This window comes from Peromyscus eremicus, chromosome 2 (genome assembly GCF_949786415.1).
Source record: "Peromyscus eremicus chromosome 2, PerEre_H2_v1, whole genome shotgun sequence".
NCBI classification, from domain to species: domain Eukaryota; kingdom Metazoa; phylum Chordata; class Mammalia; order Rodentia; family Cricetidae; genus Peromyscus; species Peromyscus eremicus.
In genome coordinates this window covers 126,540,564-126,555,495 of record NC_081417.1, presented here as the reverse complement: position 1 = coordinate 126,555,495, position 14,932 = coordinate 126,540,564, and the positions used below count along the sequence as shown (strand labels likewise).

The 14,932-nt window shown below is 36.5% G+C and overlaps 2 pseudogenes; both read right to left on the bottom strand.

Annotated features, from left to right (window-relative positions):
* Positions 1-500: 500 nt before the first annotated feature.
* LOC131904854 (E3 ubiquitin ligase TRAF3IP2-like) lies at positions 501-1,045 on the bottom strand (annotated as a pseudogene).
* Positions 1,046-10,439: 9,394 nt separating this feature from the next.
* Positions 10,440-10,971, bottom strand: LOC131904853 (eukaryotic translation initiation factor 4E-like; annotated as a pseudogene).
* Positions 10,972-14,932: the final 3,961 nt, after the last annotated feature.

Sequence of the window (14,932 nt, the reverse complement as noted above, 5' to 3'; positions counted from 1 at the left end):
ATTCAATTGCTCTAAATAAAATTGCTCTAAAATTCATTTTACTATTTGGACATGATTCAGTTTGATCTAAGGACACACAAGCAACTTCAAACACATAAAAGTACCTGAAGTGATAACAGAGTGCTTGTGGTCATATGTGTTTGCTGCCATCCCCTGGAGTATCCACTCACTAAGTCCTGGAAGTCCAGCATGGACAATTCAGACTCAGGAGGACACAGGCACCTTGTGTGTATTTCAAAGGCAGGAATGTCTGATGCCCAGGACATCTTGGGGCTTGGAATCATACTCAGTGTTTATGATGGACAGATCTGGGGCTGCTCTGTTCCATGGTCATGGCATGGTCTCTTGACTAGAAAGTGATGAGAGAGAGAGAGAACTCTGCAGAAGAGGTGTCCTGGGCCCTGAATATACCCAGGAGACATTGAGAAATAGCCTTGAGTGCCATGACCCAGACTCAGCTAGAAGAACACTGTGAGAATGCGGTCCCACTGATTTGGAGATTACTGATACCACAAGGGTATCACTTGAAGGGTGAGCAGAGGACCTCAGGAAGGAGACATATACTTTTCCTTTCGGAGCAGCTACAGCAGGATTTTTATTCTTGGACCAGCTGAAAACGTGTGTTCTGAAGCCAGGTGGGCACATGCTCCTTCTTTGGCATTTGGGAAAAGCACAGGGATGAATCTGAAGTTCATAGGTCCTTGTTTTATGAACTCAATTTGCATACTAAGTACATCATTCCATGAATGTAATGTACTTAGTATGTAAACCATGCTCATCCTTGTCCAGCAGCAACGCAGTGCCTTCTATATTCTGTTTGCATTTGTGGCTGATTGCTATGATTGTCATTACTGCTTTATCTTTAAGGCAGTGCTCCAACTATTTAATGATATCAACATTTCAGATTATGTCCTTATATATGTGTCAGTTGCAATTTGGAGCCATTCACCAACAAACAGTTCACAAATTTCATCACCTCTATGGCTATGTCCATAGGTTACGTGATAAAGGCTTTCTGTCATTCCTCTGGCAAATTGCTAGTTTTTAGAGTTCATTGGATTTGAAGGTTCCTAGGTAGTTGCTAAGAAGTAAGACACAGCAGCTGTGGAGTGAGCCTGCAGACACCGTGTTCGCAATTCTGCAAGATGTTCCAAGGACTCCTCAGGAGCTCCAGCTCTGTTAGGTGGTGTGTGTTAGAGCTAATCCCCTGAGAGCCTTGGGAAGGAGCAACCTTGCTGTACAGGACTCTTTCTGGGTCCAGGGGGCTGGTGTAATTCCATGTGTAATTTACTCTGCACTGGGTGTGGTCCACTCACAGAGCATGCTGGATGACTTGCTGGTAGTCTGCTAGAGGGTAGTCATGGCCATATTGCACCTGGTTATAGGACCCTCCAAAACTATGGTACTGATAGGCCCATGGAGCCCAAGGGGAAGGATTGAGAAACAGCTTTTATACACATGCTAGATACCTCAGAGGCCCAGGGAGGTCCTGTAGTTAACATGCAGAGCAGAACGGTCAATGGTCTTTCCAATTGCCTGATGCCCAGGACATCCTGGGGCTTGGAATCATATCCACTGTCTGTGATGGGCAGATCTGGGGCTGCTCCTATCAGGTGATGGTCATGGCATGGTCTCTTGGAGGAATCTGATTGGTCTAAGTCATGGAGTGGTTCCTTTGTTAAATGCCTACAAATGTTTACAGGATAACTGCCTCTTACCTGTTGCCTATCCAAATATTTTGCTACAAAGGGCCACCGTGAACAGTTACAACACCAAATAAAAATATTTACTGCACAGATTAGCATATGCATCAGTCCAGTTCTATAAATTTGTCCAAATATCACCGTTTTGGGGGGAATTTACCAGAGAAAACTGTTCAGACATGGAATAGTCCTTTGTTTTAGTTTTGAAAAGTGGTACTGCCTACGTACTGAGTTTTACAGCCTTCTACATGGAGTCAATTGTGCTTAGGTCTTGGAGCCTACGTAGTCTGGGGCCCTGTTACAATAGTACATATCATAAATGTGAAGTTTTACAATTTAATAATTTCAAATGTTGGGTGTTTGCTTGCACCAAGGAGCTCAAAGCCATCTTGGTCAACAATAAATAAATGAATGAATAAATAGATAAATAAATAAATAATTGAATCTTTGAATCTTTGAGAAAATAGATATTTATAGAGAGTCAATATCCTGAGATTTCCCACAAAATTATATATCACTATGTCAACTTCCTTAAAATCTGGTTAGATTTTACAATTAAGTTGAATTTATAGGTATAAATTAACAGTAAACTTATAAACAATACTTTGTCATCTATTTACTTGTTATAGCTTTTCATTCATGTGGATCTTTAATTTCTCCAAAAAATATTTTATAGTTTGCACTGTGCAAACCCTACTCTCATTTTCTAAGACTTTTTTCTATATACTTCATATTTATGTTATATTTATAAATTATACATTTTTTTTGGTTTTTCAAGACAGGATATTTTTAAATGTAATGGTCTAAGTATAGTACTCAAAACTAAATTTGTTTTGCTTTTTTTTTTTTTTTTTTTTTTGTGTGTGTGTGTGTGTGTGTGTGTGTGTGTGTGTGTGTGAGTGTGGTCAGAATCCAACATCAGGTATCTACCTCAATTACTTTTCACTTTATATAGGGGGCAGGGTCTCTCACCAAAGGTTAAATTCACTGGTTTGGATAGACTGGCTGGCCAGAAAGCCTCTGAGATCCTCCTATCTCCACTCCCATCCCTGACACTGGGATTACAGGTTTTTGTCTCCACATCCTGCCTTATATTTGCATTCTGGAGATATGCACAGACCACTCTGTTGTGAAGGCTCCTCTAATACATTATCCCAGATTTCTCCTCTTCCCATGATTTTATCAAAAGTAAAAACAGCTACAGGACTTTCCTAATTTAAAAAAAAAAAAAAAGAATTCCCCTACTTTCCAGAATCCAGGTCATTAGTTTTTGTGTTTTTAGTTCTTTCATGGGTATTGCCAATCTATAATTTCCTGGTTTACCACATTCTTATTTTTAGTGTGGGAGCAACTCTCTCTTAGAAGTTGAACTTTGAAACAACTTCCAATCATTCATCACTGCTTCAAGTATTAATGTAAAACCATCTCATCTCAGAGAATAAGACACAATTTATTCTGCAGCCAAGTTTGGGTGGCTGTGGTCCAGGAATACAAATTTAGGTGAAACTGCTGGAAACAGTTTCATGAAGTAACAGGACAAAGAAAATCATAAGTCAAGATACTTTAAAAATACATTAGTGGGAATATCAGATAAGTGGGCTACAAGCAAACTGGGGAAACTTCTATATATCTCAGATGCTGCCAGATGAAATTCATAGCTATTGAGTTGGTGGAAGCTAGGGGTTTGTTTACATATCCTTAAATTTTTATTTTATTTTATTGTACCTCTGTGTGAGTATGTGCATGTGAATGCAGGTGCCTACAGAAGTGGAGCTGGAAATACAGGTGATTGTGAGATGCCTGATGTAGGTGCTCGGGAATTGAATTTGAGTCTTTTGCTAGAGAGTATGTGCTCTCAGACACTGAACCATCTTTCTAATCTCACTGTCAACACATTGTAAAAAAAGAAAGGATTTTACTGATAGTCACAAGAGTTTTAAGTCAAACACAGTCTGGGCAACAAATGCCTATTTAGATGGCTAAAGGAAGCTCAAGATAATTGGTTCTGGACCTGCAATATTCCAGCTCTCTATAGTCACAGAAATTTTAAGCAATCTAGCTTTTAAATGTTTAACACAGGTAAGGTTTTGTCCCCAGGAATTTCAGTTCACACAAAAACAGTACAAAAATTCCAATCTATCCAGAGAATCCATTCCAGTCTTACTATTTGTTAGTGTAATGTTCTTTATAGTGAAATAAATCTATTAAGAATTATGCAAGGCACCCATGAGGTAAATCTTTCAAGTCTTCTTAAATCTGGAAAGATTTCTAAGTCCTTTTCTTAAGGAGTATAGAGTAAGTGTATTATAGAATACCTACCTGTTGGGGTTTGTATGATATTTTGTGATATTAGATGAACAATAATTATTTTAGCCTGGTCCATCAAATATGATTGTCCCATGTTGTTACCTACCATATATATACAATTGTTGGTTAGAAACTTTTGACTGTTTGATTAAAATGGTTTCTACCATATTTTGTTATAAAGTTACCTCACCCTACTTTTATTTGTAACTATTTTGTGAGTGGGTACTCCATTGTTTCTACATAGAATCTTGGTTCTCTTTTCAGTTTTATCTACTAGGTTTTGTGTGTGTGTGTGTGTGTGTGTGTGTGTGTGTGTGTGTGTGTGTGTGTGTGTTTGTGGTTCTTGCTAAATTAACTATTAGCATCATGGGAGTAAATGGAGATCTCTAATATTATAGAACAATCAATAATTCTAGGGTATTTGTTAAATATGTCAGTGAAAACTTCACTGTGGACTCTTGTTATAAAAAGATGACCAATACAATGGGGTTTTGGTGGAGAGTGAGCTTAGATTCAACTGAATACAGCACGAGCAAGCGGGAGCTCATAGCCCAGGACAGACTGTTGTAGGTGGATGGAGAATTTCTAAGTGTGAACAGTCATGAAGGGAACTCTGCCTGAACTGAACTAGCAGGATTGATTCTTGTTGTCAGACCTCATAGTGGATGGCAAAAGAGAGACTAGAACAGATATCAGAGAGGGGAATTCCTGCTAGACCAGCTTGGAAGATTTCTTTTTCTAAAACTTATATAGAAAAGTGTGCAGACAATTGTGGGAGGCTTAGAAACCTGACCAACCTGTTAAATGGATGGTCCTGCTCACTAATTTCAACATTTTAATTCATTTATAAGTTGACATTCTACCCTAAGGAAATCATTTTTCCTTTTCCCACTTATTTTTTTGTTTGTTTGTTTGGTTGGTTTGGTTTTTTCGAGACAGGGTTTCTCTGTGTAGCTTTGCGCCTTTCCTGGATCTTGCTCTGTAGACCAGGTTGGCCTCGAACTCACAGAGATCTGCCTGCCTCTGCCTCCCAAGTGCTGGGATTAAAGGTGTGCGCCACCACTGCCCGGCCCCACTTATTTTTTTCTTTTGTTTATTTAAAATATGTTTATATCACTTTGAACGTAGTACTATTTTATTTAACAGATATAATCCATTGTTGTGACATTTATTTCAAAACTCAAATTGTCTCTGATTTAGCTAGAGTGAGCCCCAAAACCCATGTTTTCCTCTTAATCTTATTTCAGTGTCAATTTTCTTCTTTCCATATTCTGTCCCTGGCATTAATTATTTGTTCAAAGACCCGGGGACATTGAGTGTAATGATATTTAGAGAACCTGTTGCAAGCTAAATGTCCTCAGTGATACTGAAATGTATAGCTTTAGACTTTCACAACAGATACAACTATCCTATACCTATCATCTATGAATCACCTATTTGTATATCCATTGATTCGCATGTTAATTCTCTATATACTAAAACATATTGAAATCAGTGACTTCATATAAATTGCTTTCATTCTAATTCAATGACAGAATTTATTTTTCTTTTGTATTTGTAACTTCTTAAATTATGAAGGAGATTGGGTTCTCTTATTCCTTCAAATATTTCTTTAGTCCTTGTGTATGTAACCAAAATTCTGATATCCAAGCCATTTACTGTCATGCCCTCCAACCACCAGGTCACCAAGTGCTTGTCTCTTGGTGGCTATTCTTCCTTTGGTCCCATCATCTTGGTCAAGTGCATGTTACTGAAACACTGTTGCCTTTCTAAATTGCTCTGTTGTTCTCTATTACAAAACACTATAATTTACTGTATGAAAACCATTAAAAATATTTGAACAAGTAATGCTTATTCTCACCATCACCAATGGTTGATATTGTTAGTCATCTTAAGATTATCTGTTTTCTAACTCCCACACCTAAGGCTGAGGGAATGTTGCAGAAGAACCACTATACCTGACTAGGAATTTACTATTTATAGAAATTTCCTCCTTCCATCTAGATTGGTATTTACTGATATTGTTCTCCCTTGTTCTGTGATCTTTAAGTTTTTTGTAGAGTACATCTGCAAGCAAAGAATTCCCTCTGCTTCTATTTTTTGAAGATGTGCTCATTCCTCCTTTATATTTTTAAAACTTCACACTTTTAATCTTTTTTAAAAGATCTGTTGCTCTCTATTTCAGTTTCTACTTAGATACTAAATAGTTATGGTCATGATAATTATTCTGAAGCTAAACTGAGTTTTCTCTGGCAGAGCATATTTTGATTTTTAAATATATGCAAAATTTCTCATTAAGTCAGAACACAACTCACAACATGAGCAGAAGTGTTCACATTTAAACTCAACACAGTGGTAAAATAAACATTTAGTATTAAAGTGATTTTTGCAAACAAATCTTTCATTTAAGTAGGAGGATTATAACTTATTTTAAAAGGAAAGAATACACATTTTTTTCTTTCCTGTGAAGTCTTGACCAGAATTAGTGAAGTACAAGATAACTATGTTGTGACATAAACCATGCTCTATTCATGTAAACCATTTGTTAGAGATTCAGATACAGATATGATCCAGTTCAGGAGTAATGAGAGAAAAGAGTTCACCATGGAGAAGGGACAATTTTTAAACAATTCTTTAAAAAATAATTGATTTATTTATGTGTGTATCTGTGTTTGTGTATGCCACGCAAATGCCAATACCTGCAGAAGCCAGAAGAGGGAGTAAGGTTCCCTCAGATGGAGCTGTAGTGAGTAGGGGATTGTGAGCACTAGAAATGGGTGCTGGGAACTGAACTCCAGTCTTCTGGAAGAGCAGTGAGTGTACTTAACTACTGGGTATTTCTCCAGCCCCAAAAGGTTTTATTGTAACAACTTCATTGAAGCCAATGTTTGTGTTGCTTACTGAAGACTGCCTTTTCGACTAGATAAACAGCTGTAATTGTGTAATGCTAGAACATGAGAGGAAATTAAAAGGGAATGGGTTACTTTTTATAAACTGCTTATTGTAATGGCATCAAACTGTAGCCAGAAGGTTTATCTGAACCTGCCCTGCCCTGAAGTCAGGACGAATCTCTCCCTCCCTCATCCTGCAGCTGCTTGGTCCCAAGCAAACACATAGAGGCTTATATTATTTACAGGCTGTATGGCCTATGGGTCAGGCTTCTTGCTAGCTAGCTCTTGTATCTTAAATTAACCCATTTCTATTAATCTATGCATTGCCACATAGCTTCATGATTTACTGGTACTTTTACATCTTGCTTCTTCTGGTGGTGGCTCTGCCCAAACTTTGCCTTTCTCTTTCCAGTCTCTCTCAGATTTTCTGCCTGCCTCTAAGCTGCCTTGCCATAGACCAAATGAGCTTATTTATTAACCAAAGGGAACAACATATATTCGCAGCATACAGAAAGACATCCCCCAGCATTTCCCCCTTTCTATCTAATCAAAAAGGAAGGTTTTAGCTTTAATATAGTAAAATTATATACATCAAACAGTTATCAAGCAAGAATTGCAGTTACAATATCTAGTCTATTTGCATTTGGCAAAATTAAAGAAAATATTTTATCATCTATCCTATATTTGTGAGTCTAAAATTTCATAAATAATTTATCTTTTATCATAACCAAGGAGAATTATAACTATCTAGTCTTCAACTACATCAAAGATCCCAGAAGGATCTAATATTACCTAAGTAAACAAGAAGAGCATTGTAAGCAAATTCCAAAAAATCTAGAATGACAGAGACAGCTGGCTGCCTGGACAGTCACCCAAAGTTCCTCTGCAACATTAGGGCATCCATCTTCAGCCTATAGGCCTAGAGTTTTTTAGTTGCTTCTCTCTGTGTCCTGCAGAATATCTGGCAGTCTCCTCTGTGAAGCAGGAATCTGAAGGACTATCTTGCCTTGTTTTGGCAAAATTTAGTAGTCATTTTTCCATGGGTCCTGCATGTTCAGTTGATACAACATTTTGTCAAGCAGTCCAGGCAAGAACATTTTCTTGCCCAAATGGCTAAATTTTGCCATAAAGAAAGCAAACTCCATATAGAGTGTTTTCAATTCCCATCTTCGTTTTTGAAGTAGATTGGGTGCTGCCAATAACAGACTTGTCTCACTGTCCAGAAAAGTCAAAGTTTTTAAATTTTAAATGCCATATTCTGTAAGTCTTTGAAATGTTTGAAGATTACCTGCCTAATTGAAATATACCTTTATATACCTAAAAGCCTTAACTAACATGACTATAAATTTGATTATCCTAGATAACTATTAATCTCTATTTCTTTATTATTTATACAATTTTAAATGAGCTGCATAAACATAATACCTTAAACAAGAGTAGAAGTATACATACAGTATAACAAAATTAACTTTAAACTTGTATCAATAAACTAAAATCCATAGCAACATAAAATATTTTAAACAAGTTGTTGCTCTTTAAAAGTAGATTTAATAATCTACCCTTTTATCCTATCATATCTATATCTTACATTTCTTTTTTTTTTTATTTTTCGAGACAGGGTTTCTCTGTGTAGCTTTGCGCCTTTCCTGGAACTCACTTGGTAGCCCAGGCTGGCCTCGAACTCACAGAGATCCGCCTGGCTCTGCCTCCCAAGTGCTGGGATTAAAGGCGTGCGCCGCCACCGCCTGGCCTTATAGCTTACATTCTATATCATCTAACCATTCTGGCCAGGTATGGAATGACTTCATTTTTAATCTTTAAAGAAATTGTTTTGTTGTTATTGAGATAGGCATTTACTATATAGTCCAGACTGCTTTGGAATTCACTATGTATCCCAGGATGGGCTCACACTCTTAGCAATTCTCCTTCCTCAATCTTCAAGTTCTGTGGTTCCATGTGTGAGTTAACCCATTCAATTTACAGCTCAACATCCTTCCCCTTCCCTGTTCTCATCTTCCCTCTGTGTGTGTATTGTGAGGTATATGTTCCATGATCTGTTTCATGCTTGTGTCTTAAAATATAAAGTCAGCTCAATAAATGTCAGTAATTTTAAACTTGTTCATTCTCCAGTATTTTTTTGCACCAATTCAGTGTTTATTCCACCTTCCTGTCATATTTCTGTATCTTTCACCAATGTTCCATAAAGAAAAATGTTCCAAAAGAAAAGCAAAATAAATGAAAAACTGAAATTAGAATCACTAAATGTTATCAAATAGGAAAACAAATAAAATCTACAGCCATCAGCAAGAGTACAGCAAGGAAAATATGAAAAGAAATCAAAGATTCCTAGAAAACTGTACTGAGGCTCTTATATCAGCAAAATATATTACTGCATGGAGTGGAACAGAAACAGATCTTTTTTCCTGCTAAGGTAATATAAATATACATTCTTTTTTTTTTTAGTGCTGTGGAAAGGTAAATGTGATTGTAATGGTAATTCCAATCAGCTGTTACAGAGCATTCCAGGAGCACATTTGTGGATTCTAGAGATGACACATACTGTAATTCTTTTATTGAGATAGTGGACACTCTAGAAAAACAATGAACACAGAAGTAAAAGACAAAGGTGAATGAAATTTCTCTTACATCTTAGCAACATTTACATGGAATCAAACTTCAGTGTAGTTATTCTACTCTGATGAGGCTTTGCTTCAGCCCCCAATCTCAATTGCTTGTGAGAATACTCTCCTGTGAGGATACTTAGAGGGTGTCTTCTTCAACAGCAAACCTATTTTTAGTGATGGAGCTGCTTTTTATTGTAGCATAAATTGCTAAATAGTCTTATTAGTAAAACAAACAAAAAAACAAAAAAACCAGAGCGGACTCAGATATTGGGATGAAAGCTGAAAGATCAGAGGAATACAACATGCCAGCCATAAGTTCTTACCATTAGGAAATCCTCAGCCCAAGAGAGCGACTTCCTGTATACTCACACCTTAGATATCTTTCTGTGCCTGCTGTCTTATTTCCTCTCTCCACCTAGCTACATCACTTCCTCTTTCTTCCCAGATCTATCACCTTCTGTCTGTCTGTACAGACCTGCAGATCTCTATTGTTAACTAGTACTAGGGTCAAAGGTATGTGCCACCATGTCTGGCTCTGTTTCCAATATGGCCTTGAACTCTCAGAGATCCAGATGAATCTCTGCCTACTGAATGATAGGATTAAAGGTGTGTGCTACCACTGCCTGGCATCTATATTTAAAATAGTTTCTGGCTTTGTCCTTTGATCCCCAGGCAAGCTTTATTTGTCACCACATTATTATTATCACCACATGCCGGGTGGTGGTGACACACACCTCTAATCCCAGCACTTAGGAGGCAGAGCCAGGCGGATGTCTGAGTTTGAGGCCAGTCTGGTCTACAGAGTGAGATCCAGGACAGGTACCAAAACTACACAGAGAAACCCTGTCTCAAAAAACCAAAAATAAATGAATAAATAAATAAATAAATAAATAATAACCACAGTTCATAGTGTCTTATTGGAACTGATAACTAACCATTATCTTTGAAGCAAGTCCTAACCTTTCCTTTTATACACTTTATATGTGTGTGACTGCTTCTCTGTTTTCACACTCAGGACTCCAAATTGCTATCTTATCACCATTAGCTCTGCCATTATCAAGAGCTTCACATACATCATCACTAGAGTCATCAGAAGATTCTCTAATAAGGTATAGCATAGTCTAGCCAAAAGTGATCAAGCTCACTTTGTCTCTGTGTTTGTATCTCATCTTCCCACACAGGCTCCATATTATCATTAAAAAATCATTAGTCACAGTAAGGCAATTAATTACTTTACAACTGAATAAGGTTGTACAGGGTCTCAAAGTCTTCCACGTTGTCAAACTCAGAGATCAGTTGAAGGCTTGCTTGCTGAGTTTGGCTTTTTATCATTTTTAATTTATTTAAATATTTAATATGGTTCTCTGGGCTAGTAACCTTCTGATTAGTGTCTTTTTCCTCTTCAGTAGGGAGAGAATTAGAGGTAGGGGTGGTTTCCAGTTTCCACAGTCAACTTAGTGATCTCTCTCCCCTTCCTTTTGATTTAATTATCTTTATTTTTATGTTTATATCATTTCTAGATATGCTCAAAACCCCCAAATCTCCTATCTTGAAACCATTATATCCTGAACTTTTTCTAGTTTATAACTTAAAAATATTAAAATGTAAAACTCCTGACATATATGTAAATGCTGTATGTACTATATATCTATGTAAAGTGTTTAAAACATTCTGAATTATTTTTACAGGTTTTCAAGTGTTACTTGGTTTAATTGAAGCTTCATTATAGGCTAGAAGGAGATATGTGGCATTGTTCCACTATAACTCAGTACCAATGTCACCTTTTAATGCTGCAGCTTAAAGTGTTTCAAAGTGATTATTTAGTTGAACTCCACAGCCTCCCTCTGACACATTGCTTTTATTTCTGGAAGAGTAACCAAAATTTCATCTATGTTGTATAGGTCAAGATTTACTCCCTTTTTTTCCAATAATTTTGAGATTAAGCTGCTCTATTGCTCTTAATATTCTGATAGCATGGGACTGTAGAGATGGTTTAATGTTTAAGAGCACTTGCTGTTCTTCTGGAGAGCCCATGTTCAATTCCCAGCACACATGGTGGAGCACTACTGTCAGTGAATCCAACCTCCTATTCTGGCCCCAAAAGACACTGTGATCATGAGGTACACAGACATACATGTAGGCAAAACATTCATACATATAAAATAAAAATAAATGTTAAAATATTTTGATAACATTATGTAAGAATTTTATTGAATATATAATTTAATATAAAGGTAACTTGTGTCTGTAAATTGAATCATTAGTATTATACTATCTGTGACTACCATATATTTACTCAGCTCTACCGACATAATATCTTTAAACTCTGAGAAGATCTAATGCATTTTTAATTTTATTGAAGCTGGAAGAATACTATTTTGTGCCCATTTATATTAAGCAGTTTTCTTATTGATTTCTATATACACTATCATATTCTCTATATTTATTTAATTTCCTTTTTTTTTTTTTGCTGTAGCTGAAGTTTTCTACAGTCCTGCCTGGTCCACAAACCTCTCACCCGCCAGTCCCACAGCCACTCAGACCTAACCGAATAAACACACAGAGACTTATATTGCTTACAAACTGTATGGCCATGGCAGACTTCTTGCTATCTAGTTCTTCTATCTTAAATTAACCCATTTCTATTAATCTATAAGTTGCCACGTGGGTCGTGGCTTACTGGTACCTTACATATTGCTTATCATGTCAGCGGCTAGCAGTGTCTCTCTCACTCAGCCTTCTACTTCCCAGAATTCTTCTCTCTCCTTGCCTGCCTATACTTCCTGCCTGGCTACTGGCCAATCAGCATTTTATTTATACAGATGATATCCACAGCACTTCCCCTTTTCTTTTTTTTCAAAAAGGAAGGTTTTAACTTTCACATAGTAAAATTACATATAACAAAACAATTATCAAGCAAGAGTTACAGTTATAATATCTAGTCTATTTGTAATAACTAGTCTATTTGTATTTGGCAAAATTAAAGAAGATATCCTATCTATCTTATTTTTGTGAGTCTAAGGTTTCATATCTAACTTACCTTTTACCATAACTAAGGAAAATTATAACTATCTAGTCTTCAACTACATCAAAGTCCTCAGAAGGATATAATATTACCTGAGAAATGGGAGATGTATGCAAGCAACATTCGAGAGTCTTGCGAGAGTAGACAGAGACAGCTGACAGCCTGGACAGACATCCAAAGTTATTTTGTAAAGTTGGGGCATCTGTCTTCAGCCCACAGGTCTAGAGTCTCTCAGTGACTTTTCTCTGTGTCCTGTAGAATATCTGGCAGTTTCCTCTGTGAAGCAGGAACCTGAAGGACCATTTTGCCAAGCAAAGTTCAGTGGCCACCTTCCTATGGATCCTGCATGTCCAGTCAATCAAGCAGTCTATGCAAGAACAGTTTCTTGCCCAAATGGCTATTTTTGCCAAGAAGAAGATAAACTCCATATAGAGTGTCTTCGATGTTCATCCTCCTCTCTGAAGTAAATCTAGTGCTTCCAGGAGCAGACATGTCTCACTGTCCAGAAAGCCTAAATTTTTAAATACTATATTCTGTAGGTCTTTGAAGTGTTTGAAAATTACCTATCTATCTATCTGAAATATATCTATGTATACCTAGAAAACTTAACATGACTATAAATTTTACCATCATAGAAGACTAATTGTTCCATTACAATTTAAATGAGTTGTATAAACATAATACCTTAAACAAGAGTAAAAATACACACACAGTATAACAAAATTAACTTTAAATTTGTATCAATAAACTAAAATCCATAGCAATGTAAAACATTTTAAACAAGTTGCTCTTTAAAAGTAGATTCAATTATCTACCCTTTCATCCTATCATATCTATATCACATCCCCTTATCTTCTTTAGAAAGAGATCGCATTTATAATCAACCTGGTTTAAATAAATACATTGGTTTTTCTCTGTCTCACACCAAAGGGCTCTTCTGATATGGGACAAAAGAGTTTCTCAACTTTTTTTTAAGCAATATGTTTGGGTTTAGAGAAGGAATGAGCCAATTCTCCAAAGCCAGCTTGGTATATTTGAGAATTTGGGAATAGCTTCTCTTACTACTTCCTGCTGGATGGGGGCACTGTATATTATGGGGACACAAAGAATATTTTAGGATTATGGAGTAGTGTGTGAGGGTGTGTCATCTGAGCCAGTTGCCTTGAAACTGTTCTGGATGTTGGATCATCTGGGCCATGGTGTCACTGGAGACCTTTCAGGGGGTCTTGGCTGATCAAACCTGATGTATCTTAATTGGGAACAAATCCATAGCCTCTGGCTTTCTGTGGAAACAAAAGCAGAGCCTCCTTTTCCAAAGCAACATATCCTTAGGTCCAAATTTTGAAGTCAAGGTGTCTTTAAAATATACATATTGGCTTAACTCAACAGCTTTTACAATCAAATGTCTTTCTGCAGTTAAGAATATCAAAGACAACATAATCCAGATTTTCTGTGTAATATTCATCTTTATGTGGCTTATTTTTATACTACCTTTACTGTCTCTTTAAAGACTTTATAAACCCACTAAAGTGTAAGTGTATTAATTTGAAAGACGTTATAAGATAGTTCTGTTAGTAATATAAGTTAGGATAGAAAGTGAATCAGGTTGTTTAGGTATTTACTGCTTGTATGTATGGTATATAGTTAGTGTACTTTTGTGTATAGTTTTTCTTATATTAGTTATAATATATTCCTTTATATTCCTTTTTTCTTTTTATTAAAATAGAAAGGAGGAATATGGTGATATTTTATTTGTACTGAAATGTGATTTTATTTGTATGTTAATAAATAAAGTTACCTAGGGGTTAGAGCTAATAGCAAGTCATAGCAGAAATCTGGCAGTGGTAGCACATGCCTTTAATCTTGATCACATGACAGGCAGATCTCTGTGTGTTCAAGGATACCACCAGCATGGAGACACATGCCTTTAATCTCAATACCAACCATAGAGACCTAGAGGTCTGTATAGACACGCAGGGACGAGGAGATCATGTGGTTGGGTTTACAACCAAGAAGGCAGAACAGGAAGTCAATAAAAAGACAGACACACAGGAATTAGGCCTCTTTTGGAGGGGAAGAATGGCAGTGGCAGCAGAGGGTAAGAAAGGGTTTTCAGTATCAGCTCTTAGCTACTACTCTGATCTCTTGGGCTTTTAACTCTGCATTTGACTCTGTGTTTCTTATTTAATAAAACTGGTACATCTACATTTTACAGTATTTATGTGCCACTGATACCTTTATTTTCTCATGGTGCCAGATAAAGTATTTAGTTCTCCAGAATTAAAGACTAAGATTTCAAAGATTTTTTTTATACAAATGATATTTATAATAATTTTTAAGACAAGTTTTTAAAACTTTATCAAGATAAGTAAGGTCCCTTAG